Here is a 24,169-nt window from a genome sequence, read left to right as displayed (position 1 = left end):
GTTAGGGAGAAGTGGGGAGTGCCCAGGACTGCAGCGGTGGAGGGTACTGCAGAGGCCGCCGGGTATGCATATGCAGCTGCAACCCCTTCAGGGATGGGCTTTCCAGCGACAGCAGCTGAATAAGGGGGTGGTGAGTGGGACCATCTCTCATGGGTAAGGGGTCAAGGCTCACTCACCCTCTCAGGAGACCGGACAGTGGTCACGCCTGTGCAGGGCCCGCTGGCTCTTTTGGTCACCGCTCATCCCTCTGGTGTCAGCTCCGCTGGCCTCCACTTTTCCGGCTGCAGCTCCTCTTAGGTGGGCGCCATGTCCGGTCCCTGACGAATCAACGACGAGGGTTCTGGCACACAGGGTTCCTCTTGTCAGCAGCGGCCCTGAAGCTTTGCCTGATGCTCTGCCATCCAGCCGCGTCCAGACGGGGATTCCACACTCCCGGAGCCCGTGGTCTTCACAGGACGCTGACTTCGCGGCCGGGACAGCTCCGTGGGATGGTCCGCCAGGGCCTCTGCCAGCTCTTCCCAAGGCCTGCTGGACTGCCTCCTTTCTTGTTCCTGCCTTAAGCGCCATTCCATTTGGCCCACGCCGTAACAGCTCCGGGTGCAGGTGTGCGCCATCGCGCCCTAGTTGCCGTTGTCTACTGGTACCGCACTACTGCTTCCAGAAACTTGTGGTAGGCCACACCAATTTCCAGGTGGCTACTCCTCAGTCAGTTACACCCAGGTGCAGGAATTCTGTAGGGGAGGGCGAGGCTTTCTTTTCCTCAGCCACTCCCACCATGGGAAGGCCAGGGTGCAATGACAGGTGACTTTTGGCACAAAGGGGGCACGGAAACACCCACGAAGGGTGAGGGCTAAGTAATCTTCACCTGTGACGCCATTTCTCGCCAACTCCATGGCCTCCATCTTGGTTAGCACAAATTCAGGTTGAAGTACAGCGTCAGTCCAATCCAGTATGTCAGTCACATCCAGTGGTACACGATTTTGCACAACTTCTTTGCTAGATTTCAGGGGCACATTTCCATCCTCATATCACTTTTCATCTTCCTCTTTGCAGGTTCTCTGCTCTGCGAGGTAGTCGCATCCTGCTGACCACCAAATGTAAGAGGAGGGCAGGATGGTAGTTGTAGCAGAGGACACCGGGGCTCTGGTGTACTGACCTCCCACAGACAAATCATCAGTTCTACCGGCATACCTGTTTGAGGTGCTGGTCCACCATCAGTGATTCAACAGCAGTGCGACCCAGCTCCTGCACGCTTGGTTCCAGAGCACAGGTTTGAAATAACGGACACAGATACCGGTTCTGATGCCAAACCAATGATTTTACTTTCTTCTTCAACGGTCCCGTACACATCAGTTACATTACAGTTCACACAGCCTTCCTCCTGCACTTTCCCTTGCTTAGTTTCTACGTCCTCACGCACAGTCCGAGGTAGTAACGCCCTAGACGGTACCGCAGCATCACTCCAGTGAGACCTCAATACATAGGGGATCCCATTCATCCACTTCGCCTCAGACTTGCAGGCTTCAGCCCTATTTAAGATCTGCCACATGTGAATCCTCTGCACCCTGCATGACTCTTGGATCACTCTTTCCTTTCCTGCTGCTGTCACAAACTGTAATTTCCACGGGTGCTCCACTCTTACACGGTACCTGTCTGTCTGTGCCCGTGCTTCTCTGCTTCTCCAAAACATTACACAGCTGCCATGGCATTCTGGGATTAGAGCCCTTGTGAATTTGTCTGGCGTGCTTGCCCTTCTGAACTATTCCTATAACCTACACTAACTTAACCCACAGCAGCTCCTCTTACAGTTAACCCTTATATGAACTATCAACTGTACCTAACAAGGCTCACTAGTGTACTCCCATCTAGTGGCCCTTTGCAAAACTACACTTACCCAGTCTATGAATACTATATACTACAAGTGCCCTCCTCTAATGTTCCCATAGGATGCACTAACTTACCCTAATCTATACAGCAATACAGAAGACATAATACGGCATACAACACAATATAATACATCATGGTAACACATAATGTGGCAATACCAATGATCAGAAGGTAATATACCGTAGTGTAGCAGTACCGAAACATCATAAAATCTGTACATTACTTACAACACCTATTAACAGAACTCCTTAAAGGGGAGGTAGCATTAAAGGGATATTCTACTCAATCCCTTACACAGTTATCAGTAGTCCTCCAGACCGCACAGCACAGTTGAATCTGTGTCTGAGCATACAGTTGATTACAGCTTGCTGCATATGTGGCTGTACCATTGCAAACCCTCGTCTACTGCCATTAGAGGCTACAGTGGGACTGGATTATGAAAGAAGGTGACTTGAATTGATGATTCAAAAGTCTTCTACTGCCACTTTTTTTTATGTTTCTCTAAGAAGTGACAGGTACTCATTTATATATTACATTATATATGAACAATTCTAACATACGCATCTCAAAAATTCAGCCATCTCTCTTCTCATAAACCTCATTGTGGATCTATCTTTGTGGCGTAACTGGCATCAGAAGGAACATCCTCCGTCTGCTCACAAACACTGTTTTGCTTTTTTATTTTTATCTAAAGACAAGGAATAAGTCTATTCATTAGCATAAAAATAACTTATAATACAAATTTATCTTTAGACAAATTGATATGAATGCATATTGTATTTTTTCACTCCTGGGGAAGGGCATATCCATATTGGCTGCAGGGATTACAGTCATATCTAGCTCTGGAACCTAGAAGTGCCCAAAAATGCTTTTTCGCGTATATGAGATGAGAAGATCAATACTATTAAAGGCCTGTGATATATGGGGACCTTTTTGGAGATTTTGCATTTAGGTTTCCAATCTTCAAGTTATGTCTCTGCTCCTGGGTGCATTTGCTTTTTGGTATACAGAATTCCATGGTTTACAAGTGCATTTTGACCATTCATCTCCTCTGAAGCCATGTTCTATCAATACCAAATACTCATAGGTATCAGATAACACACATTGTTCTAACGAGTGATTGATGCTGTAGTTTCATTCTTTCTCCGATATCAAATAGCAAACAAAAGTGACTAAAATGAACCATCTTAGCAGCAGCGAGAAAGAATAAGTACACTTATATAGATGGATAGTGTGTAGCCACAAACCAGTTTGATGAATTTCTTGTGTTTGCAGATGTTCTGTCCAGCCATATAATTGCTGTCTAGAAAGTTTAGTCATTTTTTTTAGGTCTCTGCTATTACAGACATTGCATTTTTGTGTGTATTAATCCTCACTGTATTTTATATTGTAAGGTAACAGCACCATCTGCTGGTGGTTTAATGTATAGATTCTAGTTTAATTTGCAATGTATTATGGGAAGTTCCTAGGGCATTGTGGGATTGTTCCTGTTGCATTGTGGTCTTATTATGACACTGTGAAGAGAACAGCATTCATTGTTCCTCCATGCGTCTGAGGAGAAACCTCACCATTCGTTTTCTTCATGCTCCTTAAACAGCCTTCTCTAACCATAGTTGGTAAGCACTATCTATATGTTACAGTCCTGTGTTTATCAATACGTTTGCTGTACTGAGTAGGTAATCATCACCTATGTATTACCTCATGTTACCTGTGTATTGCAGACTATCTGTATTTTATGCACTGTGCAGTTATATATTTCACCCTTTCCTGTCACATCAGCAATAAATAAAAGAAGGTTACAACTTACAGCCTCTTTTTCTTAAAGAAGACAGGGGGTTTAGCTACATGTCTCACTACACACCGTGTTAACTTGTATGAGGACAGTATAGTGAAACAACTGCTGAGAACAAACTCAAAAGATCTGACGATATGAAGTCCACCATTATCCATGCATACGGTTATTTCATATGGATATTGCAGCAATCTAACGGTCGCACCGAATAATCGACCATACGTTGCCCGCCATTATCCACACAAAGCCTGACAAGGGATATCGCAGCAGTCTCCTAACCATTGAAACATGTCTCAAGGACGAGCATCCTCTGTCAAAACAAGATCACATAGCAGGAATCCCGAGCTTTGACGTCAGCGGTCTCCCATTCCTCTCCAGTCACAGTGGAGCCTGCTCAGGAAAGACGTCGTTCTCGGTGTCTTGCTCAGTCTGCTACTGTTGCAAATCAGGGTTCAGCTATGGTAACCTACAATAGCCAGCAGTGAGTAGCTCCTGGGACTAAGTCCTTTCGGTCCACTGAGCATGCCCATGGGAAGTCCTCTCATTGGAGGTCTCAGGTCACATGCTCAGGTCCTATTGCTGCTCCCATTGAACCACTAGGAAGGTCCCGGAAGGACGCTGCTATAAAAGAGTCACATGGCCGCATGGCCATGCGCTAATATAGACAGTACTGGATAGTGATGTGTGTGATGATGGATGCTTGTGAACCGCTGAATGACTCATTAAGAAACCCCTTCCCTTTGATACGTATTTTGGTAGGGTTTAGAGTCCTGAGTCAGTGCCAAGCAATGGCACTGCATAGCGCCGCAGTGCTTCCAGCACCTCTCACACATTAAGTCAGAGAGTGTCATCTGCACCTGACACCTCTGTACCGCATACGCTGTCCGTCTCAACGGTGTTGTGAGCAGTTACTGCGCTTTCCAGCTCTAAGCTTAGGCTAGTTGGTGGCATCTGCCAGGGCGACACTGTGCACATGCAGTGCGGTAACACAACTGTCGACTGCACCCTGTGATTGCTAACAGGGCACAGCATTTCTCTAGGGTTAATCCCTGGCGCCGCAGCAGTGGTTCCCTAAGCTGTAGTTTGTGAGGTAACAGATTTCGGTGTCTCTTTCTGCGGCTCTGTGCTGTAACAGAGTTTGCTCCTGTGTACACTGGGTCAGTGGTTACTCCACCGGTGTTCATTTAGCGTCCGCCATTACCGAGAAGCAGTTTGCCATCTCTGCACGGTGGACTCCGGGTTGTGATCGTACTTTATTATATTTTATATTTAGTATGATCCGCAACCCTAACAGTATATTAGCGCCAGAGTCTGGTGCTAATGGCGGACGAGCAGCGACTTCTTGCGTGCATTCGGCAGCTGGAGGGCAGGTTGGCGGCTCTTGAGTGTCCAGCCTCAGCTGTGGATGTTACCGCAGTCACGCTCCAGGCAGCCATTGAGACTGTCTCCCATGTGTCCACTGGCATCCCTGTCTCGACTTTGTCCCACCTTCCGCTGCCCGAGAAGTTCTTGGGCGATAGTGTGTCATGTAGGGGTTTTGTGAGCCAGTGCTCTATACAGCTAAAGTTGCTGGCTGCACGATTCCCCTCTGAGCGGGCTAAGGTGGGATTTATCATTTCTCTGTTGTCAGGCAGGGCTTTGGAGTGGGCCACACCTCTGTGGGAGCGTGGTGATCGTATGGTGCAGAGTGCCACTCAGTTCTTGGTCACTCTGAAGCAGGTGTTCCTGGGACCGCAAATCACCCATGACACTGCGCTCTGGCTGCTGGCATTATCGCAGGGCTCGTCCTTGGTCAGCCACTTCACCATCCAGTTCAGGACACTGGTCTCTGAGTTAGAGTGGCCAGATAAGGTCATCATAACTGTGTTCTGGAGAGGTTTGGCTGACCATGTGAAGGACGCCCTGGCCACCATGGAGGTTCCCGCCACACTGGAGGAGCTCACCACCGTCTCCACCTGTATTGACCTTCGCTTTACCAAGCGAATGTTGGAACGGTCTCAGTGTAGGCAGAGGTTTAGTTTGGCACCTAGTTTTGCTAAACCTCTGGGATCTTCCGATCGGGCGTCCGAGCCTCAGGGGGCCATGGGGTCTTTTCGCGTGGGATCCAGGCCCCGGTCCGCTCGAGTACCTGTGGTCTGTCCTGTTTGCCGACAGTCTGGTCACCTTGCCAACCGGTGCCCACAGCTGAATGCACGAGACACCTCTGTACCGCATACGCCGCAGTGTCCGTCTCAGCCGGTTAGTGGCATCCGCCAGGGCAGCGCTGTACACACGCAGTGCGGTAACACAACTGTCGGCTGCACCCTGTGATTGCTATCAGGGCGCAGGATTTATTTAGGGTTAATCTCTGGCGACGCAGTAGAGGTTCCCTAAGCCTGTGAGGTAACAGGCTTCGGCGTCTCTTTCTGCAGCTCTGTACTGTAACAGAGTTTGCTCCTGTGCACACCATGTCAGTGGTTACTACACCGGTGTTCAGTTAGCGTCCGCCATTACCTAACAGCAGTTTGCCATCTCTGCACGGTGGACTCTGGTTTGCGATCGCACTTTATTATATTTTATATTTAGTGCGATCCGCAACCCTAACAATGAGTTGGTTCCTCCAAGATGTCATATGTCAGCAATGCTGCCACCATTGCCTGCGCAAAAGCTGAAGCGGCAAAAGCACGAAGCACCTTTGCTGAGCAAGAGAAGAGAGAGAATTGAAATTACAGCAAGCATCCCTAGAGGCAGAAAAAGCACGCCAACAAGCATGCCTGGAAGAAGAGAAGGCGCGCTTTGAAGCGACATTACAGAAGCTTGCTATTGAAAAAGAAACAGCAGCTGCCATAGCGGAAGCAGAAGCCTTAGAAGCTGCCGTATATTCTGACGAACACAGCAGATGCATCAGTGTGCTAGGCCTACAGCAAATTACTCACAATCCATTGCAACATACTGCAGACTATGTCCATCAACATTCCAAACCAATCCCGGCCGCAAGCAAGGAAATACACATTGGGATGAGACTGAATACAATAATCTTTCTGCAGAACAGAAGATCCGGAATCTCTCCCAGCTTAAAGAGACTCCCTTCGCTTCTGAAAGGTACTACAGCAGTTGGATCAAACCAGAGACATCTAACAGGTATAACCGCACAGCACACATGTACTCTGACAACACACCATCAGCTGGTATTAGCGCCAATCAAGCCACAATGGACTTTGCCAAGTTCCTTGCATAACGTGAGTTGGTCACTAAGGGACTTGTAAAGTTCAGCGATCGCACTGAAAATTATAGAGCTTGGCGAGCCTCCTTCAAAAATGCCATAAGAGACATAGGGCTGTCATGTAGTGAGGAAGTGGATCTCCTGGTAAAATGGCTAGGAAGTGAGTCTGCTGAACACACAAGGAGAATCAGAGACATTAATATAAATTATCCAGATGTCGGCCTCAAAAGAATTTGGAATAAACTTGATGAATGCTATGGCTCTGAGGAGGTTATAGAAAGTGCCTTGTTTAAAAGAATAGAAGACTTTCCTAGAATAGCGAACAATGACTATTCGAAGCTCAGAGAATTAACTGACTTGTTAATGGAGTTGTGTGTAGCAAAAGCAGAAGGAGATCTTGTGGGGTTGACATACCTTGACACCGCTAGAGGTGTAAACCCCATAGTTCAAAAACTCATGTACAACCTGCAAGACAAGTGGGTTACATATGGTTCTAGGTATAAACAGAGTTACAATGTACCATTTACTCCATTTAATGTGTTTGTAGATTTTGTTTCAGAACAAGCAAAAATTAGAAATGATCCTAGCTTTGATTTCACGCTGTCCTGTGCTAATACCTCTGTTAGTAAACCTCGTAGAACAACTGTAGAGGTCCACAAAACTAACGTTTCCTACACAAGTTCAGTTCACAAAGAGTTCAGTTCCCATCAAGGGGAAGACAAATCCAAGGATCCAAGCAGATAATGTCCCTTACACAAGAAGCCACATTCCTTACTTAAGTGCAGAGCTTTCAGAGAAAAGTCTTTGGAAGAACGGAAGGTCTTCCTTAAGGATAACCACATCTGCTACAAATGCTGCTCTTCAACATCCAACTTCGCCAGGGACTGTGAGGTTAGTGCAAAGTGTGCCGAATGTGAGAGCACTGAACATAATTCAGTTCTACACCCTGGACCACCAGGAGAGACTCTGCCTCAAGTCCAAGAGCATAGCAGGGAGCTCAAGGACTCAAATACCGACACTCCAAAAATCACTTCTAAGTGTACAGAAGTTTGTGGAAACCTCATAGGAGGCAAGTCCTGCTCTAAAATTTCCCCAATGAGAGTTTACCCAGCAGACGAAATGGACAAAGCCATCAAAGTATACGCGATTTTAGATGATCAGAGTAACAGGTCATTAGCCAAGTCTGCCTTCTTTGATAGCTTTAACATCAGAGGACCCAGTGCCCCCTACTCTTTAAAACTTGTGCCGGTATAGTAGAGACAGCTGGTAGGAGAGCAACAGGCTACGTAGTCGAGTCTATAGATGGCCAAATGTGTCTGCCCTTACCAACCATATTGAAAAGTAGTCAGATTCCTGACAATAGGTCAGAGATACCTACGCCTAAATTGGCATCACATCATCCTCATCTGAAGTGTATAGAGCGCCTGATTCACAGTCTTGACCCAGAGGCTCAAATCATCTTGCTTCTTCGGAGAGATATTCTACAAGTCCACAAGGTTAGGCAGCATATTAATGGCTCTCACAATGCTCCATATGCCCAGACACTTGACCTTGGGTGGGTCAGTGTAGGAGAGGACTGTTTAGGAGAAGCACATAAACCGACAATGGTTAACAACATGCTTACCAGTACGCTCCAGAATGGACATCCATCTCTCCTTCAACCATGTGAAAATCACTACTTCATAAAGGAATTGCTACACAGCATTTCAGCACCAAGTATCTTGGCAAGTCTTGCAAATGATGGTTGAGTCCAGAATGGCGACCAAGATCACCTTGGGTGTACGGTCTTCTGCAAGACAAAAGAAGATAATCGTACAGCAATGTCATTTGAAGATAGACAGTACCTAGAGATGATGGAGCAAGGAACGGTGCAGGACAAAACTAAGAGCTGGATTGCTCCTCTACCCTTCAAATCTCAAAGACAATGCTTACCTAACATCAGAGAACAAGTTTACAAACAGTTTGTCTCCCTTAGGCACAGCTTCTGTAGTAGACCGAAGATGAAAGACCGTTTCTTAACCTTCATGGAGAAGATATGTAAGAACAGTCATGCAGAGTTAGCATCTACACTTCAAGACTCTGAAGACCACTGGCACCATGGTAAACATGTCCACACACCTCTCGAGCTAGAGCAGTCGAAGAATGTAATTATCTGAGCTGTACAGCGGGAAAACTACACCAAAGAAATCGACTGCGTAACCAACCAAAGACCAATTCCAAAAGATAGTGTTCTGAGGAAACTCGGAGCAGAAAGAGAACTGCAACTTCCTTCGATCTTGGATATTAATGGCGTAGAACAATACCCAAGTGTACAAGGGTGTACTTGGACATTCAACCCACCACATTCTTCACACATGGGAGGTGTATGGTAGAGAATGATAGGTGTCGCAAGGAGGATCCTCGATTCAATCTTCTTACAAGAAGGATCTGCAAGACTGACGCACAAAAGCTTGACAGCTTTCATGCTGAAGTGTCAGCCATCATAAACGCCAGATCATTACCTCCAATTTCCAGTGATCCTGATGACCCAACTGTTCTTACCCCAGCCCTGCTGCTTACACAGAAGACCGACGCTAATTGCTCTCCACCTGGAGAATTTAATGTTAAAGACCATACAGGAGTCAATGGAAACAAGTACAGAGTCTCTCCAATGCCTTTTGAGACAAGTGGAAAAAACAGTACCTGCCTATTCTGCACCAGAGGAGAACGTGGCAAACCAGCAAGCCTAACCTCCAGCCTGGCGATATAGCGCTAATGAAAGACTGTCAGTCTCAGAGAAATGAATGGCCATTAGGTCTCATTACCCAGACATTCCTAAGTAAAGACAGAATCGTACGTAAGGTAGAAGTAAAAATAGGGAAACAAGCTGGATTCACTTACTGGCCGCCTTCTTGCTGCAGTTTTGATAAATTATTGCATTATGCATTGCAATGCTTCTAGTTCTCTAAGGCCTGCTTCACACTTTAGTTATTTGACGTCAGTCAAAGTCCACCAGAGTGTGAAAAAATGGATCCGTTTTTCTACAAACGGATGCCACCGGATCCGTTGCTTGGACGGATCCGCCTTAGCTGCTAAGTGTATGAAATTAAAAGTAACACGACCCTGGAAAAGGAGAGAGAGATAGAGAGAGAGAGAGAGAGAGAGAGAGAGAGATTCCAGAACACAATTGAGGGTTAAAATGCTTGGCAGATAAAATCTTCCGGGCATGCGCAGTTAAAAAAAGCGGTCCGCAGCTACAAAAAAAGTTACATTGTTTGTCCACTCCAGCCGGCGGCCACTAAAATTTTAATGGATCCGTCTAAAAATGGATGCAACGAACAGCCATCAGTCAAAATCCGATGCTAATGTAAGTCTATGGGGAAAAAAACAGATCCGCCAAAAAGGGGGCGGATCCGTTTTTTTGCAAAAGCGGCGGATTTTGACTGACGTCAAAAAACCGAAGTGTGAAACAGGCCTAAGTAATAAACTTCTGCTATCTTGGCCTCTATAATCGTGAGCTCCCAATATTCCCGCTCCCCATCACTGATTGACAGCTTTCTGCCTTTGCCATTCTGTTGACAAGAAGCTGTCAGTCAATGGTGTGGGTAGAATTAGACAGCAATAAACAAAGAACATTGAGAAGACTAGCAGATAAAACATTAATCTTATCAAAACTACCATAAAGAGCCCATTTAGTTACAGCTGGAATCAAAATTTCTGACCTTATTAAATTATTGCCCTGAAATTAGGAAAAAATAGGAAAATTAGGAAATAGTCAGAGATTCCCTTCAATAATCTTTCCAAAATTGAATGATGAGTGGGAAACTGAATATTCAGATTGTTCTTAATGGTAACCTGTCACCAAGTTTTTGCCACCTAATCTGAGAGCAGCATAGGGGCAGAGACTCTGATTCCAGCAGTTTGCAAGTTCTGATAAAAACACTGTTTATAAGCAGACGATTATCACAAAAGGACTAGTAAACCTGCTGCCATTTAGTCCTCCATATTCATAAGCTCTGTATAACTCCTCCCCCACCACTGATTGGCCACTTTCTGTGTACACTGTTTATAGGCAGAAAGCTGCCAATCAGTGGTGTAGGCGGGGTTATATAGAGCTCAGCATTCAGAGAACTGGTGGATCTGCAGCAGATAAAACAACAATGTTATCAAAATTACAGCAAGTAGCCCAGTAAGTGATACATCGCTGGAATCAAGGTCTTTGCCCCTCCGTTATGCTGCTCTCAGATAGGGTAGCAAAAACCTGCTGACAGATTCTCTTTAACAGCAATGTGATACTTGAACAGAACAGTAGAAATTAAATTACAGAATAAAAGAAAACAATTAGAAAGGTTGAAAAGATAATAAATGTTAATTTTTTTTTTACAGAGGAAATAATAACATTTAGTCCCCAATTTATTCATGTGTTTCCAGGATGAAGAACACAGCAGAAGTAGAGTGAAGCTCTCTAAGCAAACAGCATTTAAGATAAACTAACGTTTTCCATAATACATATACGTCTGGAGCAGCGTCTTTCAATGAAACTGAACCAAGACAGTTTACTTTATGTAAGAAAACAAAATTATTTGTTGATCCGCATCACATTTCCTGGAGCACTGGTGCCCTGACGGCTAAACATAGAAAATTACCGAAATAGACACATAGTCAAATCATTTACATATTTTTTTTTAGGTTGAGGGGAGAAGGAAGTGAGAAAAATTGCTAAATGGCAACATTTTGAATATTAAATAAAAAAAACTCTGTAAATAAATGCTAAATGTTTTCTACCTGCATGATTTCTGGTGTATTAACCCCATTTGTAATTTGAATGCCATATTATACTTCACCCTTTTAACTAAAGCACTAATCAATAGATATATTTACAATGTGTAATTAACCCTGTTTCTAAGCAAATTTTACATTATGTTAGTACTTTGGTAATATTTTTCAAAATAATTGGACTTACATTAGTGAAAAAAAGTATTTAGTCAGCCACCAATTGTGCAAGTTCTCCCACTTAAAAAGATGAGAGAGGCCTGTAATTGACATCATTGGTAGACCACAGCTATGAGTGTTAAAAAGAGAAAACAAATCCAGAAAATCACCTTGTCTGATTTGGTAAGATTTATTTTGCAAATCATGGTGGAAAATAAGTATTTGGTCGCCTAAAAACATGCAAGATTTCTGGCTCTCACTGACCTGTAACTTCTTCTTTAAGAGGCTCCTCTGTCCTTCACTCATTACCTGTAGTAATGGCAACTGTTTATAAAAGACACCTGTCCACAACCTCAAACAGTCACACTACAAACTCCACTATGGTGAAGACCAAAGAGCTGTCGAACGACACCAGAAACAAAATTGTAGCCCTGCCCTTGCTGATGGAAGGAGGTTTGCACTCAAAATCTCACGATACATGGCCCCATTCCCTCTTTCGAGTACACAGATCAGTCCACCATAATTTGCAAAATAAATCTTGCCAAATCAGACAAGGTGATTTTCTGGATTTGTTTTCTTATTTTGACTCTCATAGTTGTGGTCTACCAATGATGTCAATTACCAGCTTCTCTCATCTTTTTAAGTGGGAGAACTTGCACAATTGGTGGCTGACTAAATACTTTTTTTCCCAAGTGTAAATGGAATCTCATAGCAGAAAAAAGTACAGGAAGAATCACACTCACCGTCCTTCAAAATGTTTCTTTTTTATTGGAAAATTTAAACATAGGTTTTCAGGGGTGAATGGACGACACCCGCTTCTCACCAACTGATGCTTCAACAGGTCCTTGTGTACTGTCCAGAATGACACAAGGATCTGTTGAAAGAAGAAACGTTTTAGAGGATGGTGAGTGTGATTTTTCCTCTACTTTTTCATGCTATGCTGTTCATGCCATTTTACATGCACCTGTATTCTGTGGTCTGGTTCCCAGCTTATCCCATGCATTAAAGAGAGTATCTGTGGATGGTGCCAGCACACATCTTTGCTACACTTAAATGACATCTATCACCAACTTTTTGCTACTCTGAGAGCAGGATGATGATGTGGCAGATACCTTGATTCCAATGATGTATTACTTACTGGGCTACTGAAATCACAAAAAAGTGCCCCAAATAATACAAATATCTTTCATTCTTCTAGAGAAAATAGTACGCCACAAACACAATTGATCACTTTTGTGGTAACCGTAATATGAAAAAACAGAATACCACAGAATGGCATATGATATAAAAATATTCTTTATTGACAAAAATTAAAACAACATGGCAAGAAAAGGTGCTGGAATAGTAAATGAGGGACTAAACAGCCATAAGAAACCAATAAATGAATTATTGCCGACCAAATGTAAACCTGTTTTCACATACCCAACTAAATCCAATTATATAAATAGAAGTAAGCATATACATAACATCCTAATACTAACTACAATTAGTTCCAATATGGCATACCAATGACAAAGATATACCGCTACCTCAAACATTAATAAACCATTTAATGTTTAATTACACAGTGTTATCAGTAGACAAAGTACATTCTGATGGTATAAAAAGGCATGAAAACATACCAAAGGCAGGTAAGGGGAATTCCCCGGACGTCCCTCTGCCCCGACGCGCGTTTCGCACTGCTTCTTCGGGAGGCATAGCGCACCTTTTCTTGCCATTTTGTTTTAATTGTTGTCAATAAAGAATATTTTTATATCATATGCCATTCTGTGGTATTCTGTTTTTTCATACTACAGTTACCACAAAAGTGATCAATTTACTGGGCTACTTGCTGTACTTTTGATAAAAATACTGTATTATCTGCTGCAGATCTACCAGTTTTCTGAGTGCTGAGCTGTGTACAGTTGTGGCTAAAAGTATTGACACCCCTGCAATTCTGTCAGCTAATACTCAGTTTCTTCCTGAAAATGATTGCAAACACAAATTCTTTGGTATTATTTTCATTTAATTTGTCTTAAATGAAAAAACACAAAAAGAATTGTCCTAAAGCCAAATTGGATATAATTCCACACCAAACATAAAAAAGAGGGTGGACAAAAGTAATGGCACTGTTTGAAAAATCATGTGATGCTTCTCTAATTTGTGTAATTAACAGCACCTGTAACTTACCTGTGGCACCTAACAGGTGTTGGCAATAACTAAATCACACTTGCAGCCAGTTGACATGGATTAAAGTTGACTCAACCTCTGTCCTGTGTCCTTGTGTGTACCACATTGAGCATGGAGAAAAGAAAGAAGACCAAAGAACTGTCTGAGGACTTGAGAAACCAAATTGTGAGGAAGCATGAGCAATCTCAAGGCTACAAGTCCATCTCCAAAGACCAGTATGTTCCTGTGTCTACTGTGCGCAGTGTCATCAAGAAGTTTAAAGCCCATGGCACTGTGGCTAACCTCCCTAGATGTGGACAGAAAAGAAAAATTGACAAGAGATTTCAATGCAAGATTGTGCAGATGTTGGATAAAGGACCTCGACTAACATCCAAACAAGTTCAAGCTGCCCTGCAGTCTGAGGGTACAACAGTGTGAACCCATACTATCCGTCGGCGTCTGAATGAAAAGGGACTGTATGGTAGGAGACCCAGAAAGACCACACTTCTTACCCCGAGACCTAAAAAAGCCAGGCTGGAGTTTGCCAAAACTTACCTGAAAAAGCCTAAAACGTTTTGGAAGAATGTTCTCTGGTCAGATGAGACAAAAGTAGAGCTTTTTGGGCAAAGGCATCAACATAGAGTTTACAGGAGAAAAAAAAGGCATTCAAAGAAAAGAACAAGGTCCCTAAAGTCAAACATGGAGGAGGTTCCCTGATGTTTTTGGGTTGCTTTGCTGCCTCTGGCACTGGACTGCTTGACCATATGCATGACATTATGAAGTCTGAAGACTAACAACAAATTTTGCAGCATAATGTAGGGCCCAGTGTGAGAAAGCAGGGTCTCCCTCAGAGGTCATGGGTCTTCTAGCAGGACAATGATCCAAAACACACTTCAAAAAGCACTAGAAAATGGTTTGAGAGAAAGCACTGGAGACTTCTAAGGTGGCCAGCAATGAGTCCAGAACTGAATCCCATAGAACACCTGTGGAGAGATCTAAAAATGGCAGTTTGGAGAAGGCACCCTTCAAATATCAGGGACCTGGAGCAGTTTGCCAAAGAAGAATGGTCTGAAATTCCAGCAGAGCATTGTAAGAAACTCATTGATGGTTACCGGAAGCGGTTGGTCGCAGTTATTTTGGCTAAAGGTTGTGCAACCAAGTATTAGGCTGAGGGTGCCAATACTTTTGTCTGGCCCATTTTTGGAGTTTTGTGTGAAATGATCAATATTTTGCTTTTTGCTTCATTCTCTTTTGTGTTTTTTCATTTAAGACAAATTAAATGAAGATAATAATACCAAAGAATTTGTGATTGCAATCATTTTCAGGAAGAAACTGAGTATTATCTGACAGAATTGCAGGGGTGTCAATACTTTTGGCCACAACTGTATATCCTCATCCACATCACTGATCAGCACCTTTCTGTGTACACTGTGCATAGGCAAAAAGCTGCTAACCGGTGGTGGTGGCAGGGTTATGCAGAACTTATTTTGGCAAAAACCTGGTGACAGATTCCTATATGAAATGTTCTAATATTTTGTACCCCTGCAATAATCTGTTTTAGAAACTTAAGTCCAAAAAGCTGCTCTGGTTCCATCTTATTGTAAGTTCCTACCAGGCAGTGTGTGCCATGAGTACCAGAGCGTCTAAGGTTGGTTGTGGAAAGCATCAAGTTAGCGTAGAGAGACTTATCGGCCACGCAATTCTCCCTTGGGATTTTAAACATGCAAGTAGCCTCTTCAGTCAGGAAAGGACAAGAACTCTAGTGCCTTGCTTTGGAAGTAGAAATCCAAGGAAGAGACACATTTATAAAAAAATGGTTTGGATGGTGAAAGTGAATTGATGAGATGTTTTAAAAAGATACTTTTTCCACTTCTTATGGAAATTCTTTCTAACTCATAACCGTTACATTTCAGTACATCTAGAACTAACCACTATGAACAAAGACAATTTATGACATCCTTACAAGTCTTATTTGGAAGCTGACATCAAACAGTTCATCATGTCCAATATTGTTCATGCTTAAAGCACCTTAAACCAGCTAAATCTTGCCATTTCCTCCTCTGCAGCATAGCTAAAATTCTTCAGTGTCTTCATGTTGAAATTCTTCTCATATGGCCTCTTTGGTATATTATTTTGACTACCGCATCCTACTCCTAAATGAATTTATCTACAAGAAGCTTCATCCAGTCTCTTTAAATGTTGCCAAAATAAACTTTCAATAAAAAGTTAGTATTACCATGAAGGACTGGGTTCTTTTCTACTCACGTTGCATGTTTGAGTCTGTCTCATGGTTTGAATCTAAATGAATATATTTGGTATTTGTATTGTTAATTTGGGATAGAGAGGTCCAGCTAGTGGATTGCAATCAGCAAATGTCTATTGAGACCCTAACAATCTGCGGAAGCTAAAGTTCAAGGCCTCAGTCTCACGTCTGATTTTAACACGTACGAGAAAAACAGTCAGATTATTCTGTTCAGAGTTTGCTTATGTGATGTACCATAGGGGGTATCATTGGAGTAGAAGTTGAAAAGTATAGGCGCCAGTGATTTCCTCGTGGAGTCAGATGCGCACCTCTTCATGAATCAGGAGCATCTGCCGAGTGGCGTGTGCATATATGTGCCACGCCAGATGGGCAACACTTTTTTGTGTAGGGAATGCCACATAAACTAGTTGAGCTTTAGCATCATGCCCCTACTTCTCCCATTTCTCCTTCCCCTCCCCCCACAGCTTCACTAAATTGTGCAGATCTGGGAGAAACTGGTGTGAAAATGCCAAAAGTTGAAAAATGTTAACAAAAACTTGGTATTGCACAAAAATTTTGCAGCTTTTCAAAGGAATTTACAATAGAATTCTGGCAAAATTGCTTTGATGAAATGGAGCCTAAGTCCTGACAATCTGTTCAAAAGTGTTACTGATTTCTGACCTCTATGAAACTGACATTGGCCTGACTGGACTTAAATGATTTGCAAATAGAAGTTATTATATGAAGTTTTAAAATGTACAAGTGTTCTTACCATCATAAGATCAGAAAGTGCTATGCTACCATAAAGCTTTTATGTCTTATGTAATTATTGAACCAACTTTTAGAATGTTTTATTTTTTTGCAGTGAGCCTCAGGGGAGGTGCCAAATGTCCACAACAATTATCAATAGTGGGAGGTGGCACTTATTGAGATAGTATAAGACCCCCCAGGGGCACTCCTGTAGAGATGGGGTCTGGGTGCATCTTCTTCTTATGAGACAAGCAAGTTTCGGGCCTCTGAGGGAGGCTGGAGCACAGTTCTATTCACTTGCTATTGGAGGAAATATTACAAACAGTCCAAGTAATGGTACACTGATGGAGGAACCCTCATGGGTTGGCTCTTTGTGGTGACATAGAAGTAGTGTGGAAGTACTCACGGTTTTGGCCCTACTGTTCCCTATTGCAGGGGGTAAGTCGGACAAAGTTCGTGGCATGGATCTGGATCTGGTTTTCAGCAGGAAGCACATAGGAAAACCAGTGTGCAGGAAAGCACTTGTCCAGCCTTATCTTTTCTACCTGATTGAAGCTTTACTCCTTTGCATGGGCGACTGTGGAAAATGATATTCCCTCAGCGTGGATTGGAATGGACTCCAGATGTAATGGAAGCTTCCTTCCTCTGAATTGACTAGACAGGCCTTGACTGGTTTGTACCAGCTCACAGGAAATGTGTGCACTGAGCTACGAGGCTCCTCCCAGCCATTTTTATGGTAGCTTGTTGTGAGGAAATTAATCACCCAACTTTCATATGCCTAAATTGACCAGTAGATGGCAGAAAAGTACAAATTACAATGAATCTGCATATGCAATGTGTTACATCTGCTAACTCACAGGGCCCAAAGTAGTTCTGACACACTGGAACAAATCTACTGCCACACAACAACTGTTTCACTCAGCAGCAGTAGACTTGGTACTGGGATACCACTTTTTTTTTAACAAATATATCCCACAAGTGTTCATAAAAGATCCCTGGGCAAGATTATCATTGTCTGCAATGCTGAGTAGACAATTGGTAATCATAAGGTCACCATAACCAATAAAACCATTGGCATTTGCCTATGTGTTTACTCACTACATAGTGCTCAATGAGAACCATGAGTCTGGCAATTGAGAAGACAGTGGAGCTATATCACTTCTATCTTCTGCACAGGGTCTCTGTCTTTCATCTAGATTTCAGTAGTGCCCAAAAGTCAGGAATAGGTTTAAATCCAGTTTATCGCTGTTATTTAGCTTTTCTCTGTTTATATGTCAGCCCTTTTCTAATTTTCATTATTTACAGTCATTCCAAAATAAGATTTAAATTTGGCAAAGTTGCAACTGCCATAAGCCACAGTCAACCTGGATAAAAAGAGATACCAATATTCTAGTAAGTTATCTTTTTTTTTTTTTAGGTGGGAACTGTCTATCACCAGATTAGTGTGCTGCCACTTTAGTGATCACTAAGGTGATTAGGAGGTGAGGGATAAATACTAGGTTGAGATTTAGACTGCAAGGAATTAGCAAATGGGGAATTTTTACCATATGTGTCTGCACCACTATTGACAAGTGTCAATAATAACTACAATCTGCCTTTCAAAGTCTAATTATCTCAGTGTTAAACAAACACGAATATGTGTCTCTGGTGCTGAGATTATAGAAGAAAGCAGTTGTTATTTATCTAAGGGTAAGTCTCAGTTTTGACAAGAAATACTCTCAGTTAGAAATGAATCATGTGTGCCATGAACAGTGTGGGATGGTGGTAGTGTGTGTATTTTTAAAGGTCAAATAATACAGACTGCTAAATGTATTGAGTTCACTTTATAAACTCAGATAAGATGGTTATAGCCTCTCTATTTTGCATTATAGTCTTATTATACTCATTTTATTTATTTTGTTTCTGTCACACTCCTAACATGGCATAAAGGAACTACTGTGATGACAATAGTCATTATTTGTCAACAGGAACAGAGATGACAAATAAAATAATGGTGCCCATACAAGGAGTCCGAAGGAGGCTACATAAATAGATGGTGGCCACATATGCAGCAGAAAAGGAGTGGTAACACGGCTGTCATGGTAGCAGTACTCACCCAGTTCCAATGAGGCACTCCAAAGACAAGAAAGAGAAACGTCAGTGGCACAGATGAGTTACAGAGTTGTAGAAAGACTGTTAGACTTTCATAGTCAGACAGGACTAAATTCTGTCCTTAGGAACTTTACCTGCTGAGACCCTCCACGGTATATGGAATTATGTGAGGAGGAATTCCGGACTCAGAACCTCCATACTGGTGGAATCTAACCTAAGTTTACAATTTATATGTATGGTAAATTTTGAGATTAAAATTTTGAAAAATGTTGATATTCATGCAACTTCAATGGTTTAATATTTATGTAAGGAGCAGAAACCGGGCCGGGGTTACCTGTCTTGTTCCGGGTCTGGAACTATCAGGGCTGTCTCCTCCACTGTCAGGTGGCCTTTACTATTCTTAAAGAACCATCAATCGGCCCTACTATTCTTAGAGAGTCATCAGCCGGTTATGCTTTGTTGTTTCCATTATTAAACAGTGAAGAACCAAAGATTCCTACACCTGATGTATTTTTTGGGGATCGGTCTAAATTTTTGAATTTCAAAAATAATTGTAAATTATTTTTTGCCTTGAAGCCTAACTCGTCAGGGAGCTCCGCGCAGCAGGTTAAAATTGTCATCTCTTTGCTGCGTGGCGATCCCCAGGATTGGGCGTTTTCTTTGAAACCAGATGATCCTATTCTGACTAATGTGAACGCATTTTTTCAGGCCTTGGGGTTGTTGTATGACAAACCTAATGCCATTGATCAGGCTGAAAAGACCCTGCTGGCATTGAACCAAGGTCGTGATTCTGCAGAATTGTACTGTCAAAAATTCCGAAAGTGGGCGGTCCTTACTACCTGGAATGATAATGCCTTGGCTGCGCTCTTTCGGAAGGGGTTGTCAGAAACCGTAAAAGATACTATGGTGGGATTTCCTGTTCCCTCTGGTCTTGACGATTCTATGTCATTAGCCATTCAGGTTGATCGGCTTTTGTGCGAACGCAAAGCTGCACGAGAGGTGTTGCCACCTGTTGAACAAATGTCTGAACCTATGCAATGTGATAGAGTTTTTTCCAGAGAGCAGCGTCAGGAGTTCAGAAGGCGTAATAAGTTGTGTTTTTTCTGTGGAGATGCCTCGCATATTATTTCTGTCTGTCTTAAACGAGAGAAACGCTTTGCACACACGTTTTCTGTTGGGGGTGTTCAACCTAAGTTTCTTCTGGCTATTACTCTGATCTGCTCCCTGTCCACATTTTCCGCCCAAGGCTTTTGTGGATTCAGGAGCAGCTTTGAATCTGATGGATTTAGATTTTGCTAAACGTTGTGGATTTCGGATGACACCTCTGCAGACGCCTATCCCTTTGAGGGGGATTGATGCTACTCCTATGGCTAAAAATAAACCTCAGTTTTGGACCCAGGTGGTAATGCGGGTCGCCCCAGACCATCAAGAAAATTGCAGATTTTTGGTGTTGCATAATCTGCATGATACTATTGTTCTGGGGTTTCCCTGGTTACAAATTCATAATCCAGTTTTGGATTGGAAATCTGTGTCTGTGGTGAGTTGGGGTTGTCGGTGTGCCTTTAGTGAGGCTCCGGTGTTTTCCACCTCTCCTCAGTCGTATGATGTTCCTGATTATTTGGCGGACTTTTATGATGTATTTAGTGAGAATGAGTCTGCGTCTCTGCCTCCTCATAGGAGTTATGACTGTGCAATTGAACTGAGCCCGGGGTGTAAATTTCCCAAGGGTCGGCTCTTCAATTTATCTGTACCCGAGCACGAGGCTATGCGGTCCTATATTAAGGAGGCATTGGAGAAGGGTCATATTAGACCATCCTCGTCACCCTTAGGTGCCGGTTTTTTTTTTGTAGCCAAAAAGGATGGATCATTAAGACCTTGTATTGATTATCGTGCCCTCAACAAAATTACTGTTAAATATCAGTATCCGTTACCCCTGATTTCTGATCTATTCTCCAGAGTTAAAGGTGCTTGCTGGTTTACCAAGCTTGACCTCAGGGGGGCGTATAATCTTATTCGCATTAAGCATGGGGATGAATGGAAGACGGCGTTTAATACTCCGGAGGGACATTTTGAGTACCTGGTGATGCCTTTTGGGCTCACTAATGCCCCTTCTGTCTTCCAGTGCTTCATGAACGATATTTTCTGAGAATTTGTCGATAAATTTTTGATTATCTATCTGGATGATATTTTGATCTTCTCCAAGGATTGGGATTCTCATGTGGAACATATTCGGACTGTGTTCCGGATCTTGAGGGAGAATTCCCTGTATTTCAAAGGATCTAAATGCCTTTTTGGAGTACAGAGGATTTCTTTTTTGGGATTTATTTTGTCCCCGTCAACTATTGAAATGGACCCGGCCAAGGTACAGGCCATTTACGATTGGGTTCAGCCCACTTCTTTGAAGGCCCTCCAGAAGTTTTTGGGTTTTGCTAATTTTTATCGGAAATTTATAGCAAAATTTTCTAGTATTGCCAAGCCATTGACTGATTTGACTAAGAAGGGTGCTGATGTGTTAAATTGGTCTCCGGAGGCTGTTTCTTCCTTTCAGGAGCTGAAGCGAAGATTCACCTCTGCCCCGGTTTTGCGGCAACCTGATGTCTCACTTCCATTCCAGGTAGAGGTGGATGCTTCTGAGATTGGTGCGTGCAGGAGCTGTTTTGTCCCAAAAGGATCCTGTAACATCTAAAATGAATCCCTGTGCTTTCTTTTCCCGAAAGTTCTCTCCATCTGAACGTAACTATGATGTGGGGAATAGGGAACTGTTGGCCATGAAATGGTCATTTGAGGAGTGGAGACATTGGTTGGAGGGAGCTAAGCATCAAGTCGTGGTCCTCACTGACCACAAGAATTTGATTTACCTAGAGTCGGCTAAGCGCTTGAACCCTAGACAGGCTAGGTGGGCCTTGTTTTTTACACGTTTTGATTTTTTGGTTTCTTTTCTTCCTGGAACGAAGAATGTTAAGGCAGATGCCCTCTCTAGGAGCTTCTTTGCTGATTCTCCTGTGGTGACCAAGCCTGTTACCATCTTAGGTGAAGGGGTAGTTCTTTCTGCCATCTCGCCCGATTTGAGACGTGCTCTGGAAGAGTTCCAGGAGGACAAACCTGAGCGTTGTCCCAGTGGAAAGTTGTATGTTCCTGACCAGTGGAAGAAGAGAGTGATGTCTGAAGTTCATTGCTCTGCTTTGGCTGGTCATCCAGGTAATTTTGGTACTAGAGATCTGGTGAGTCGGTTTTTTTGGTGGCCCTCCTTGTCTCGTGATGTCAGGAATTTTGTGCAGTCCTGTGGGACGTGCTCCCGGTCTAAATCGTGTTTTCGCTCTAGTGGGTTGTTGATGCCTTTGCCTGTCCCCAAGAGGCCATGGACCCATATTTCAATGGATTTCATCTCTGATATGCCTGTCTCTCAAAGGATGACTGTTATTTGGGTTATTTGTGATAGGTTCTCTAAGATGGTTCATCTTGTACCACTCCCTAAGTTGCCGTCTTCCTCTGAGTTGGTGCCCCTGTTTTTACAACAGGTGGTTCGTTTGCACGGGATTCCTGAGAACATTGTATCTGACAGAGGAGTCCAGTTTGTGTCTAGATTTTGGAGAACTTTCTGTTCCAGGCTGGGAATTCAGTTGTCCTTCTCCTCTGCATTTCACCCTCAAACCAATGGGCAGACAGAGAGAACAAACCAGACCTTGGAGTCATATTTGAGATGTTTTATTTCTGCTGATCAGGATGATTGGGTTTCATTTTTGCCCTTTGCCGAATTTGCTTTAAATAATAGAGCTAGTTCTGCCACTTTGATGTCACCTTTTTTTTGTAACTTTGGGTTTCATCCTCGATTTTCTTCAGGGCAGGTGGAGCACTCTGCCTGCCCAGGTGTTGACACTGTGGTGGAGAGAATGCACCAGATCTGGGACCAAGTGGTGGATAAGTTATCTCTCTCCCAGGAAAAGGCCCAGCGGTTTTCCAACCGACATAGGACCATTGGTCCCCAGTTTAAGGTTGGTGATATGGTGTGGTTATCATCAAAAAATATTGCTATGAAGGTGGCTTCTCCTAAGTTTAAGCCTAGATTTATTGGACCTTACAAGATGGTGGAGATTATTAATCCCGTCTCTTTTCGTTTGGCTCTTCCTGTCACATTTAAAATCCATAATGTGTTCCATAAATCTTTGTTGAAGAGGTTTGTTGAACCTGTTGTTCCGGGGGTGGCACCTCCAGACCCTGTATTGGTTGAAGGTAACATGGAATATGAGGTAGAGAAAGTACTGGATTCCCGTCTGGCTAGACGGAGACTCCAGTATTTGGTTAAGTGGAAGGGTTATGGTCAGGAGGATAATTCCTGGGTCTCTGCCTCTGATATTCATGCCAAAAGATTGGTGCGTGCCTTTCATCGGGCTCACCCTGATCGCCCTGGTGGCGTGGTTGAGGGTTCGGTGACCCCTCCTCAAGGGGGAGGTACTGTTGTGAGTTCATTTTCCCCTTCACTACTGAGGCCCGAGGAACTCCCTCTTCTGGTAAAGAAAGGTAGTGAGCCTGATTATCAAACACCTGAGGCTGATGATGATGACTGGCTGAGTGGAGTTACTGACTGGATATAAGGCTGCCGACGCCCTTCTGCCCTGCGGGTGATTTCTCTGTGGGATCCTTGGAGTCCAGTCTGAATTCCTGCTCCTCTAAAGCTAAGTTTGCTGCTTGGCTTTTTGCATTTGTGCTTTGACTTTGTTTTGCTTTGTTTTTCTGGATTTCTGCCATTCCCTGCTGGGGTGTGCTGAATTCCTTTAGCTCTGTCTTCTGAAAATACCTGAGTGCTGATTTAGCTTTTGAAGCCTAGCTGCTTCAGGGTCTTTTTCATATCAGCTTGTTGGCTTATGTCTTTGATAGGGTTTTGGCAGATTGCAGACAGCAGCCTTCCTGTCCTTTCCCATCTAGGTAGTTTTGGGCCCCAGCTTTGCTCAGTCTATCTTTCTGTCTGTGTTGGTGTTTTCATCTTGCTTCACCGTCATTATATGTTGGGGGCTGCCTATTGCTTTGGGGTCTGCTCTGGGGCAGTTTAGATTTCCCCTTTCTTTCTTTAGGCCTATTTAATTCTCCGGCTGTGATCGAGGGGTCTAGGGCATCGTAGGAACCCCCCACGGCTACTGCTAGTTGTGTT

The 24,169-nt window shown here is 43.4% G+C and overlaps 1 long non-coding RNA gene across 1 annotated transcript in view; it reads right to left on the bottom strand.

The window, feature by feature from the left end:
* Positions 1-24,169, bottom strand: part of LOC141101137 (uncharacterized) — a 120,866-nt gene that overhangs the window by 29,871 nt on the left and 66,826 nt on the right. The window contains exon 2 of the long non-coding RNA XR_012234897.1: positions 8,506-8,670. This is a non-coding gene — a long non-coding RNA (uncharacterized lncRNA). The remainder of the gene's footprint in view (positions 1-8,505; positions 8,671-24,169) is intronic.

This window comes from Dendrobates tinctorius, unplaced genomic scaffold, assembly GCF_039654945.1.
Source record: "Dendrobates tinctorius isolate UK_male_01 unplaced genomic scaffold, ASM3965494v1 ptg000115l, whole genome shotgun sequence".
Lineage (NCBI taxonomy): Eukaryota > Metazoa > Chordata > Amphibia > Anura > Dendrobatidae > Dendrobates > Dendrobates tinctorius.
Note: the sequence above shows the minus strand (reverse complement) of the source record. Positions and strands in the feature narration are given on the sequence as shown.